The sequence below is a fragment of the Dendrobates tinctorius genome, unplaced genomic scaffold (genome assembly GCF_039654945.1).
Source record: "Dendrobates tinctorius isolate UK_male_01 unplaced genomic scaffold, ASM3965494v1 ptg000438l, whole genome shotgun sequence".
Lineage (NCBI taxonomy): Eukaryota > Metazoa > Chordata > Amphibia > Anura > Dendrobatidae > Dendrobates > Dendrobates tinctorius.
The window spans coordinates 290,998-301,013 of record NW_027362101.1 but is presented as its reverse complement, the minus strand read 5'-3'; the positions used below and the strand labels follow the sequence as shown (position 1 = coordinate 301,013).

The following is a 10,016-nucleotide window of genomic DNA, read 5'->3' as shown; positions in this document are numbered from 1 at the left end:
TTGCAACAAGGTGGAACTCCACCCTGCACATGGTGGAACGGCTGTGCGAGCAGAGGCAGGCCATAATGCATTTGTGGGAGGATACACGGCCAGGCACTTTGAGAGCAGACATGGAGTTGACAGGTGTGCAGTGGTCGAAGCTGAAAGACCTCTGTAAAGTCCTTCAGTGTTTTGAGGAATGCACACGGCTGGTAAGCGCAGACGACGCCATCCTAAGCATGAGCATCCCACTTATGCGTTTGCTCATGCAAACTTTGACGCACCTTAAGGAGCAGGCGTCTGCAGCCAATGTTGATGAGGAGGAAGAGGAGGAGGGAATCCTTGATGACATTCAGCCATTGTCTGCTCAGGGACCTCTCCTGGACGAGGTGGAGGAAGAAGAGGAGGAGGGCTCGCTTGCCCTGCTGCTAGTGTGCTATCCGAAAGAGTCTTCAGTGCTGCTGGATCAATCCTGACAGAAAAAAGGACCCGTCTGTCGACCCAAAATGTTGATGATCTAACCTTCATTAAAATGAACCATGCATGGGTTTCAAAGGATTTTGTCCCACTTTCCCCTGCTGACCCATAGTTTGCCAGAAAAATGGCTCGCTTTTGTCTTCCTCTTCCTCGGACTTCTCCAATTCCTCCATTTGCAGCTGCTGAATGTCTAACATCAACATATGCCATTTTTTCCACCTCCCTAACTGGGCTGCCTCCCCCCACAGGGCCGGAGTCACCACCTGGCGCACGCACCCGTGCGAGTGCCGTTGCCCTGGACAGGTGGGTGGGCACACTCTTGGGCGATGGCACTGGCACAGGGTCCCTCATAGTACAATCAAGTGTTTCTGATGGTGGGGGTGCACACCCGCCGTCAGACACACCAGCATACTATGAGGGGCCCTGTGCCAGTACCGCCGCCCACGAGTGGGCCCCCCCTGCTGGCTCAGGGCCCCAGCACTTGCAATACTTACCTCTCCCTGCTCAACCGCTGTGTAGTCTAGGCTGTTAAATCCTTCACTGGGACTGCCACTACAAATTTGGTGAACTGATAGATGATGGTTAAGACATAGCTATGCCCTGTCCTGCTGGGCTCTATCTTCAGATGATCAATGGCTTCCATTTGTTGTGGACGTCGACTCACAATGAGATGCAGTGCCGGTTTTTCATCAGCTTTCACAGTTTTCCTACTCACAGACGTGTGACATTCCTGCCCACATTTTTAAATGTGCCCTCTCATGCCAATCCAATAGAATCGCCTACAGCCTGTGGCTTGTGTCTTTTGCACTCCAAAGTCACCTGACAGATCATGATAGGCAGTGAGGACCATGTCTACATCTCTTCTTGTGATCAAAATTTGATGGCGATGAGTAACGGTGATGGGATCAATGGTACTGCGATACAGCAACACTTTCTTCACAAAGAACTGTTTTCGCTGTCTCCACACACAAAGTAATTGAGGGTCAGCATCACCTCTGAGAATTCTCCTGGGAGTTTTTCCCGTGATTAGTAATTCCTAAATTTCTGCAATCACTCGACTTTATGTCTGTACTTTTATCCATCTTGTTTCCTCTTGCGGAGAGTCTGGACTGTCTTACTGAGACAGAAATATATATGAAGATTTAAAAATACCCCAACAGTGTATACTGGTGTACGCTTCAAAAACATTTCCTTTTTTCTACTTTTTAGATTGTTGTCTAATCCATACTGAGGCTGTGAGTGTCTTTGTCGTACTCCGGAAATAAACACGGAGATTTTAAATGTTTAAACTCTGCTATATATACCTGTTATCCGGAGATACTGTACCCTTTCTCAACTTTCTGCAATCTTGTCGAATCCATACTGTGCCTGAGACCGTCTGAGTCTGCCTCCTGATTACAGATGAGTGGTGTTTGAGTGGAACTGTTGGCCAAGTTCAAATTCTAGCTGTTTTGGGCGGTGTTAGATCCGTTCATCGAACTACAACACTTTGATTAAAATTCGGCTGTTCGAGTTTCCATTCGAGAACGTTTCGTTAAACAAAAGCGTATCTTTTTTTCATATTAATAATGGTTTTCAATGATAATAGACAGTTTTAGGGCATAGTAGCGGTGTCTGGTAGTCAGCGGTGTACTACACCTGTGAAGGAGCTACACTGTGTGTGTTTCTAATAATTTTTTAATATTGTCCTGAAAATCCCTTTGGGCCTAGTAACTGTGTCTGCTACTCAGAAGAGGAGCCCACCCGTGAACCGAGCTATGCCGCCTGTTTATGAAAGAACCAGTTTTTGACTGCATTTACACCACTTAATACTTAGGGCCTAGTAACTGTGTATGCTACTCAGCAGAGTTGGCCACCCGTGAACCAAGCTATGCCGCCTGTTTATGTAAGAACTGTGTGCTACTCAGCAGAGGAGCCCAGCTGTTAAGCAAGCTACAGCACCTGTGGTTTGGGCACTTAATTTTTTCACATTCTTTCTGGAATGCCGTTTAGGCCTAATTCCGGAATTACGGTTGACCTGCACTTACTGGGAAATGCTTGTTCGTGGGGAAGAATTGTAATCCCAGATCCACATCACTAACGGGGTTCAGCGTGTTATCCGCACCTGTAAGCGATACACGCTGGTCCTTTCATTGTAGCACGCGTGCAGCCCCGGACATGTAAGGGCATGACAGACCTGTTATTGGCCGATCTCGCGTGCCAGAGCCTTGCGTGTCCCTCTAGTAAGCTGGACGCGGACCGCGGGGGGCATGCCTGAGTCTCGTTCGTTAACGGAATTAAGCTTGCAATCTGTGCAGCTTTTTTGTGGATGGCATGGTTGAAGTTGCCCATGTTGAGTCCAATTAAGCCGCAGGCTCCACTCCTGGTGGTGCCCTTCTGGACATTCCTTTAAGGCTCAGCTTTGCAACCATATTGCCCCCGGAAACCAAACACTATTCCTGACAGTGACATTCTGGTCAAAGAGCGCGATGACATCACGTCTGTACGCCCTCTGCCTAAACAGTGCAAGTGCAGAAAGATGGATGAAGGGGACGACGAGGAGTCCAGAGTACAGGGATTCCCTAGCGAGGAGACTTATTTAATTGTTTTAAAGGTTGATATACAAAAAAATCAATCCTTAAAAGATACTTTATTAACCAATCATTAAAAAGTTTTCAAAACTTCAAAAAACAGGCAAACAAAAATAGGCTTATTGCTGATTTTCAAAATCCAGCCACAAACACTAGAGAGTCGTTCCAATGTCAGGTAGAGGGTCACAAACCTATTTGTCCCTATAGGGCCCTATATCTCTCTCCTACCTGACAGCGGAGGTTGGCACCCTCTTGATACGCAAATGGCGCCCCCACTCCTCGGCGGCTCTCCCTAATCACCCTGTTGACTCCTATCTAAATGACATCAGCTTGGAGTACAACAGATGGCCGGGGACAAAACTCAAGTCATACACTATAGAAATGATCCCTGAAAGTATAGTCATAGTTTGTGGCTGGATTTTGAAAATCAGCAATAAGCCTATTTTTGTTTGCCTGTTTTTTGAAGTTTTGAAAACTTTTTAATGATTGGTTAATAAAGTATCTTTTAAGGATTGATTTTTTTGTATATGAGCCGTTGAATAATTAATCCAGAATTATATTTATTAAGAATTTTTGTTTTAACCCCTTCACGACCAATGACGCCACATAGGCGTCATAAAACCTGGTTCAAATCTGACCAGTGACGCCTATGTGGCGTCATGACTTCAAAGCCCCCCTGCGGGTCGGGTGACCGGGGTCACTGAAAGGTCACCCGACCCGCAGATACAGGGGGCTTTGTAATTCACCACAGGGGGCGTGGCTTCGCCCCCACGTGGCTACGATCGCTCTGATTGGCTGTTAAAAGTGAAACAGCCAATGAAAATTGATGAAATATTACAATCCAGCCATGTCCGACGCTGCTGTAGCATCGGACATGGCTGGAGACACCGATTCCACCCCCCCCACCGGCGATGGCCCCCCCGCAACTGAATGACAGCGGCGATCTGCCGCCGCTGTCATCATCTGCCCCCCTCCCATTCCCTCTGCTCCCCGACAGCCTCCGATCCCCCCCTCACCCCCCCGGTACCTCCTGAGTCCCCCCGTCCCTCCCGGTGTCCCTCGGGTCCAGATGATGGGCGCCGCCATCTTTGAAAATGGCGGGCGCATGCGCAGTGCGCCCGCCCGAATCTGCCGGCTGCAGATTCCATTCTTTCATTTTGATCACTCTCACAGTGATCAAAATGAAAGAAAAAGTAAATAAACCCCCCGATTATCACCCCCATAGGTAGGCAGAACTAATAAAATAAAGAAAATATTTTTATTTTTATTTTTCCATTAGGGTTAGGGTTAGGGTTGAAAAGAGGGTTAGGGTTAGGGTTAGGGTTGAAAAGAGGGTTAGGGTTAAAAAGAGGGTTAGGGTTAGGGTTGAAAAGAGGGTTAGGGTTGAAAAGAGGGTTAGAGTTGGAAAGAGGTTAGGGTTAGGATTGGAAAGAGGGTTAGGGTTGGAAAGAGGGTTAGGGTTGGAAAGGGTTAGGGTTGGAAAGAGGGTTAGGGTTGGAATTAGGGTTAGGGTTGGAATTAGGGTTAGGGTTGGAATTAGGGTTAGGCTTGTGGTTAAGGTTATGGTTAGGGTTGGGACTAGGGTTCGGGGTCTGTTGGGGTTAGGGTTATGGTTAGGGTTGGAATTAGGGTTAGGGATGTGTTGGGGTTAGGGCTGTGGTTAGGGGTGTGTTGGGGTTAGGGCTGGAGTTAGAATTGAGGGGTTTCCACTGTTTAGGCACATCAGGGGGTCACCAAACGCGACATGGTGCAACCATTGATTCCAGCCAATTTTGCGTTCAAAAAGTTAAACGGTGCTTCCTCCCTTCCAAGCCCCGACGTGTGCCCAAACAGTGGTTTACCCCAACATATGGGGTATCAGCGTACTCAGGAAAAATTGCACAACAACTTTGGGGGTCTAATTTCTCCTGGTACCCTTGGGAAAATAAAAAATTGGGGGCTAAAAAAATATTTTTGTGGAAAATTTTTTTTTTTTAATTTTCACGTCTCTGCGTTATAAACTTCTGTGAAGCACTTGGGGGTCCAAAGTGCTCACCAGGCATCTAGATAAGTTACTTGGGAGGTCTAGTTTCCAAAATGGGGTCACTTGTGGGGGGTTTCTATTGTTTAGGCACATCAGGGGCTCTGCAAACGTAATGACGACCGTAGACCATTCCATCAAAGTCTGCATTTCAAAACGCCACTACTTCCATTCCAAGCCCTTACGTGTGCCCAAACAATAGTTCCCCCCATATATGGGGCACCAGCGTACTCAGGACAAACTGTACAACAACTTTTGGGGTCCAATTTATCCTGCTACCCTTGTGAAAAAAAAAATTGCGGGCTAAAAATCATTTTTTTTGAGGAAAAAAAAATATTTTTTATTTTCACGTCTCTGCGTTATAAACTTCTGTGAAGCACTTGGGGGTTCAAGGTGCTCACCACACATCTAGATAAGTTCCTTAGGGGGTCTAGTTTCCAAAATGGGGTCACTTGTGGGGGGGTTCCACAGTTTAGGTACATCAGGGGTTCTGCAAATGTAACATGATGCCCGCAGACCATTCCATCAAAGTCAGCATTTCATAATGTCACTACTTCCCTTCCGAGCCCCGACGTGTACCCAAACAGTGGTCATCCCCCACATATGGGGTATCAGCGTACTCAGGACAAACTGGACAACAACTTTTGGGGTCCAATTTATCCTGCTACCCTTGTGAAAAAAAAAATTGCTAGCTAAAAATCATTTTTTTTGAGGAAAAAAAAATATTTTTTATTTTCACGGCTCTGCGTTATAAACTTCTGTGAAGCACTTGGGGGTTCAAGGTGCTCACCACACATCTAGATAAGTTCCTTGGGGGGGTCTAGTTTCCAAAATGGGGTCACTTGTGGGGGGGTTCCACAGTTTAGGTACATCAGGGGTTCTGCAAATGTAACATGATGCCCGCAGACCATTCCATCAAAGTCAGCATTTCATAATGTCACTACTTCCCTTCCGAGCCCCGACGTGTACCCAAACAGTGGTCCCCACCCACATATGAGGTATCAGCGTACTCAGGACAAACTGGACAACAACTTTTGGGGCCAATTTATCCTGCTACCCCTGTGAAAAAAAAATTGCTGGCTAAAAATCTTTTTTTTTTTGTGGAAAAAAAAATATTTTTTATTTTCACTGCTCTGTGTTATAAACTTTTGTGAAGCACTTGGGGGTTCAAAGTGCTCCCTACACATCTAGATAAGTTCCTTAGGGGGTATAGTCTCCAAAATGGGGTCACTTGTGGGGGGTTCCACAGTTTAGGTACATCAGGGGCTCTGCAAATGTAACATGACACCCGCAGACCATTCCATCAAAGTCAGCATTTCAAAATGTCACTACTTCCCTTCCGAGCCCCAATGTGTACCCAAACAGTGGTCCCCACCCACATATGGGGTAGCAGTGTACTCAGGACAAACTGGACAACAAATTTTGGGGTCTAATTTATCCTGGTACCCTTGTGAAAATAAAAAATTGCGCACTAAAAAATAATTTTTCACGGCTCTGCGTCATAAACTTTTGTGAAGCACTTGAGGGTTCAAGGTGCTCACTACACATCTAGATAAGTTCCTTAGGGGGTCTAGTTTCCAAAATGGGGTCATTTGAGGGGGAGCTCCAATGTTTAGGCACACAGGGGCTCTCCAAACACAACATGGTGTCCGCTAACGATTGGAAGTAATTTGTATTTCAAAAAGTCAAATGGCGCTCCTTCCCTTCTGAGCCCTGCCGTGTGCCCAAACAGTGGTTCCCCCCCACATATGGGGTACCAGCCTACTCAGGACAAACTGGACAACAACTTTTTTGGTCCAATTTCTCCTGTTAGCCTTGTGAAAATTAAAAATAGTGTGCTAAAAATCATTTTTGAGGAAAAAAAAATATTTTTTATTTTCACTGCTCTGTGTTATAAACTTTTGTGAAGCACTTGGGGGTTCAAAGTGCTCCCTACACGTCTAGATAAGTTCCTTAGGGGGTCTAGTTTCCAAAATGGGGTCACTTGTGGGGGAGCTCCAATGTTTAGGTGCACAGGGGCTCTCCAAATGCGACATGGTGTCCGATAACGATTGGAGCTAATTTTCCATTCAAAAAGTCAAATGGTGCTCCTTGCCTTCCGGGCCATGCCGTGCACCCAAACAGTGGTTTATGACCACATATGAGGTATCGGTGTACTCAGGAGAAATTGCTCAACAAATTTTAGGATCCATTTTATCCTGTTGCCCATGTGAAAATGAAAAAACTGAGGCTAAAAGAAAATTTTTGTGAAAAAAAAGTATTTTTTTTTTTTACAGATCAATTTGTGAAGTACCTGGGGGTTCAAAGTGATCACTATGCATCTAGATAAGTTCCTTGGGGGGTCTAGTTTTCAAAATGGGGTCACTTGTGGAGGAGCTCCAATGTTTATGCACACAGGGGCTCTCCAAACACGACATGGCAACCGCTAAATATTCCAGCATATTTTCCATTCAAAAAGTCAAATGGCGCTCCTTCCCTTCTGAGCCGTGCCGTGCGCCCAAACAGTGGTTTATGACCACATATGGGGTATCGTTGTACTCAGGAGAAATTGCCCAACAAATTTTAGGATCCATTTTATCCTGTTTCCCATGTGAAAATGAAAAAATTGATGCTAAAAGAAAATTTTTGTTGGAAAAATTAAAATGTCCATTTTTTCTTTCCACATTGCTTTAGTTCCTGTGAAACACCTGAAGGGTTAATAATCTTCTTGAATGTAGTTTTGAGTAGCTTGAGGGGTGCAGTTTTTAGAATGGTGTCACTTTTGGGTATTTTCTGCCATATAGACCCCTCAAAGTGACTTCAAATGTGAGGTGGTCCCTAAAAAAAATGGTTTTGTAAATTTTATTGTAAAAATGAGAAATCGCTGGTCAACTTTTAACCCTTATAACTTCCTAACAAAAAAATATTTTGTTTCCAAAATTGTGCTGATGTAAAGTAGACATATGGGAAATGTTATTTATTAACTATTTTGTGTCACATAACTCTCTGGTTTAACAGAATAAAAATTAAAAATTTGAAAATTGCAAAATTTTCTAAATTTTCACCAAATTTCTGATTTTTTGACAAATAAACGCAAAAATTATCAACCTAAATTTACCACTAACATGAAGCTCAATATGTCACGAAAAAACAATCTCAGAATCGCTAGGATGCGTTGAAGCGTTCCTGAGTTATTACCTCATAAAGGGACACTGGTCAGAATTGCAAAAAATGGCCAGGTCATTAAGGTCAAAATAGGCTTGGTCATGAAGGGGTTAAAGGTTGGGAGCAATTTTTGGAGAGCACGATACTCTGGAGAATGATATCTGGGGCCCACCATACACTGGAGCATTCCAAAGGTGGACATCAGTCACTGGAGCAGCATTTACAGGGCCCATTATACACTGAAGCATTAGAAATGGGGCCCCTTATATATGGAGCATTATTTGGGCCCATAAGACACTGGATCTTCATCCATGGTGAACAACATATACTGTAGCATTATGTGGAGCTCATCATATACTGTATCTAACATTATATGGGACCAATGGTTCTGTATGGAGAAATATATGGGCCTCATTACTCTGTATGAGGGACTATGCGGTGGCCATAATACTGTATGGAGGAATATACTGTCCGTTTTTGGAGCTATTGGAGAATTTAAAATGGATATCAGTCATGTGATGTAAGAAGTGAAGTATTTTTCATTGTACTATACCGCTATTTCTCTGCCGTGTCAAAGGATCATGAATTGTGTCATGTGTTAAAGGAGCCCAGTGACACTCTTTGGCCCTGGGCCCATGAAAATCTGGAGCCAGCCCTACACCCCCACAACTTTAGCCAAATAACCCCCAGTTTTCAATGCCTAACTATTATTATAAAGTAAATTAAGGTTGACAAGCTTAAGAAATAAGAATTGATGTTTTTGGCATTAAAATGGGCACTGTAGGTGTGTTTCCTGTCCTCCACTCCCTGCCGACTTTTCTTCCCCATTGACTTACATTGGGTTTCGTGTTTCAGTCGGCCTTCGATTTTTCACAATAATCGGCCGATTTCGTTCGACCCGACTTTTGCGAAAGTCGGGTTTCGTGAAACCCGACTCGACCCGAAAAAAGGCAAAGTCGCTCATCTCTACTTCTTACCCATGGTCTTACGAGACATTATACCTTAGTTAATAATAAAGATTTTAATAAGTTACAAATTATTCCTATTGATCATATCCCTACTCATATTCCAAATAGGATTCTGAAATTAAACAGGAAACAGGTGTATTGGATCTATAAATTAAGAAGCCTCAAACCACAGGGTCTTCATGAGATCACAGAGGTTTTTATTTAATTTATTAATAGAGGTTGTTATATGTATTTATTTATATTTTTTTGATATTTATGGAGGTCCTTTAATATTTATTTTCCTATGGGAGTTTATACGGAATTTCACCATGAAATACCTGATGATTATTTAATTGTTATAAAAGATCTTATTCATGTTTTATAAGGGAAGTATTTTTAATGTGTTTTTAATATAATTATTTCCATCATACTCCTTTATGTCTAGTAGGCCCTTTAAATTTAGAGACTTTTTAAGTATAAGCGCTCCACAGTAATAGGATTAAACCGATGGTGCTGCGGTTAGAAAATGGGATGAGTGGGGGCGTGGCCTAGACTGTCATGGAGTAGGACGTGCAGTCTAAGATCTCCCGGCACATCCACCCTAAATCAACTGAAATCATAGCCCATCCAGGCTAAATCCTCTCAGAAATCTTCTCAGAGTCACTCAGGAGTGACACCCCAGGCCTTTGGAGCCCTATTTGCCAGTTCCTACGGACTTTTGAGGTCTGGTACGTGCGAGGCCTAACACTTACTGCGGGGCCTGTTGAGGCCTACTGGCCATACCCGGACTGTATTACTTGGGCTCAGATCCCACCTGAAGAATTGGGGTAGAATCCCCCTCAGCAATCATCCGAACCATCTTCGGCACGTAAAGAAGCT

The 10,016-nt window shown here is 44.2% G+C and overlaps 1 pseudogene; it reads right to left on the bottom strand.

Moving 5' to 3' along the window:
* Window positions 1-3,335: 3,335 nt before the first annotated feature.
* On the bottom strand, window positions 3,336-3,430 carry LOC141077353 (small nucleolar RNA U3; annotated as a pseudogene).
* Between the last annotated feature and the right edge of the window lie 6,586 nt (window positions 3,431-10,016).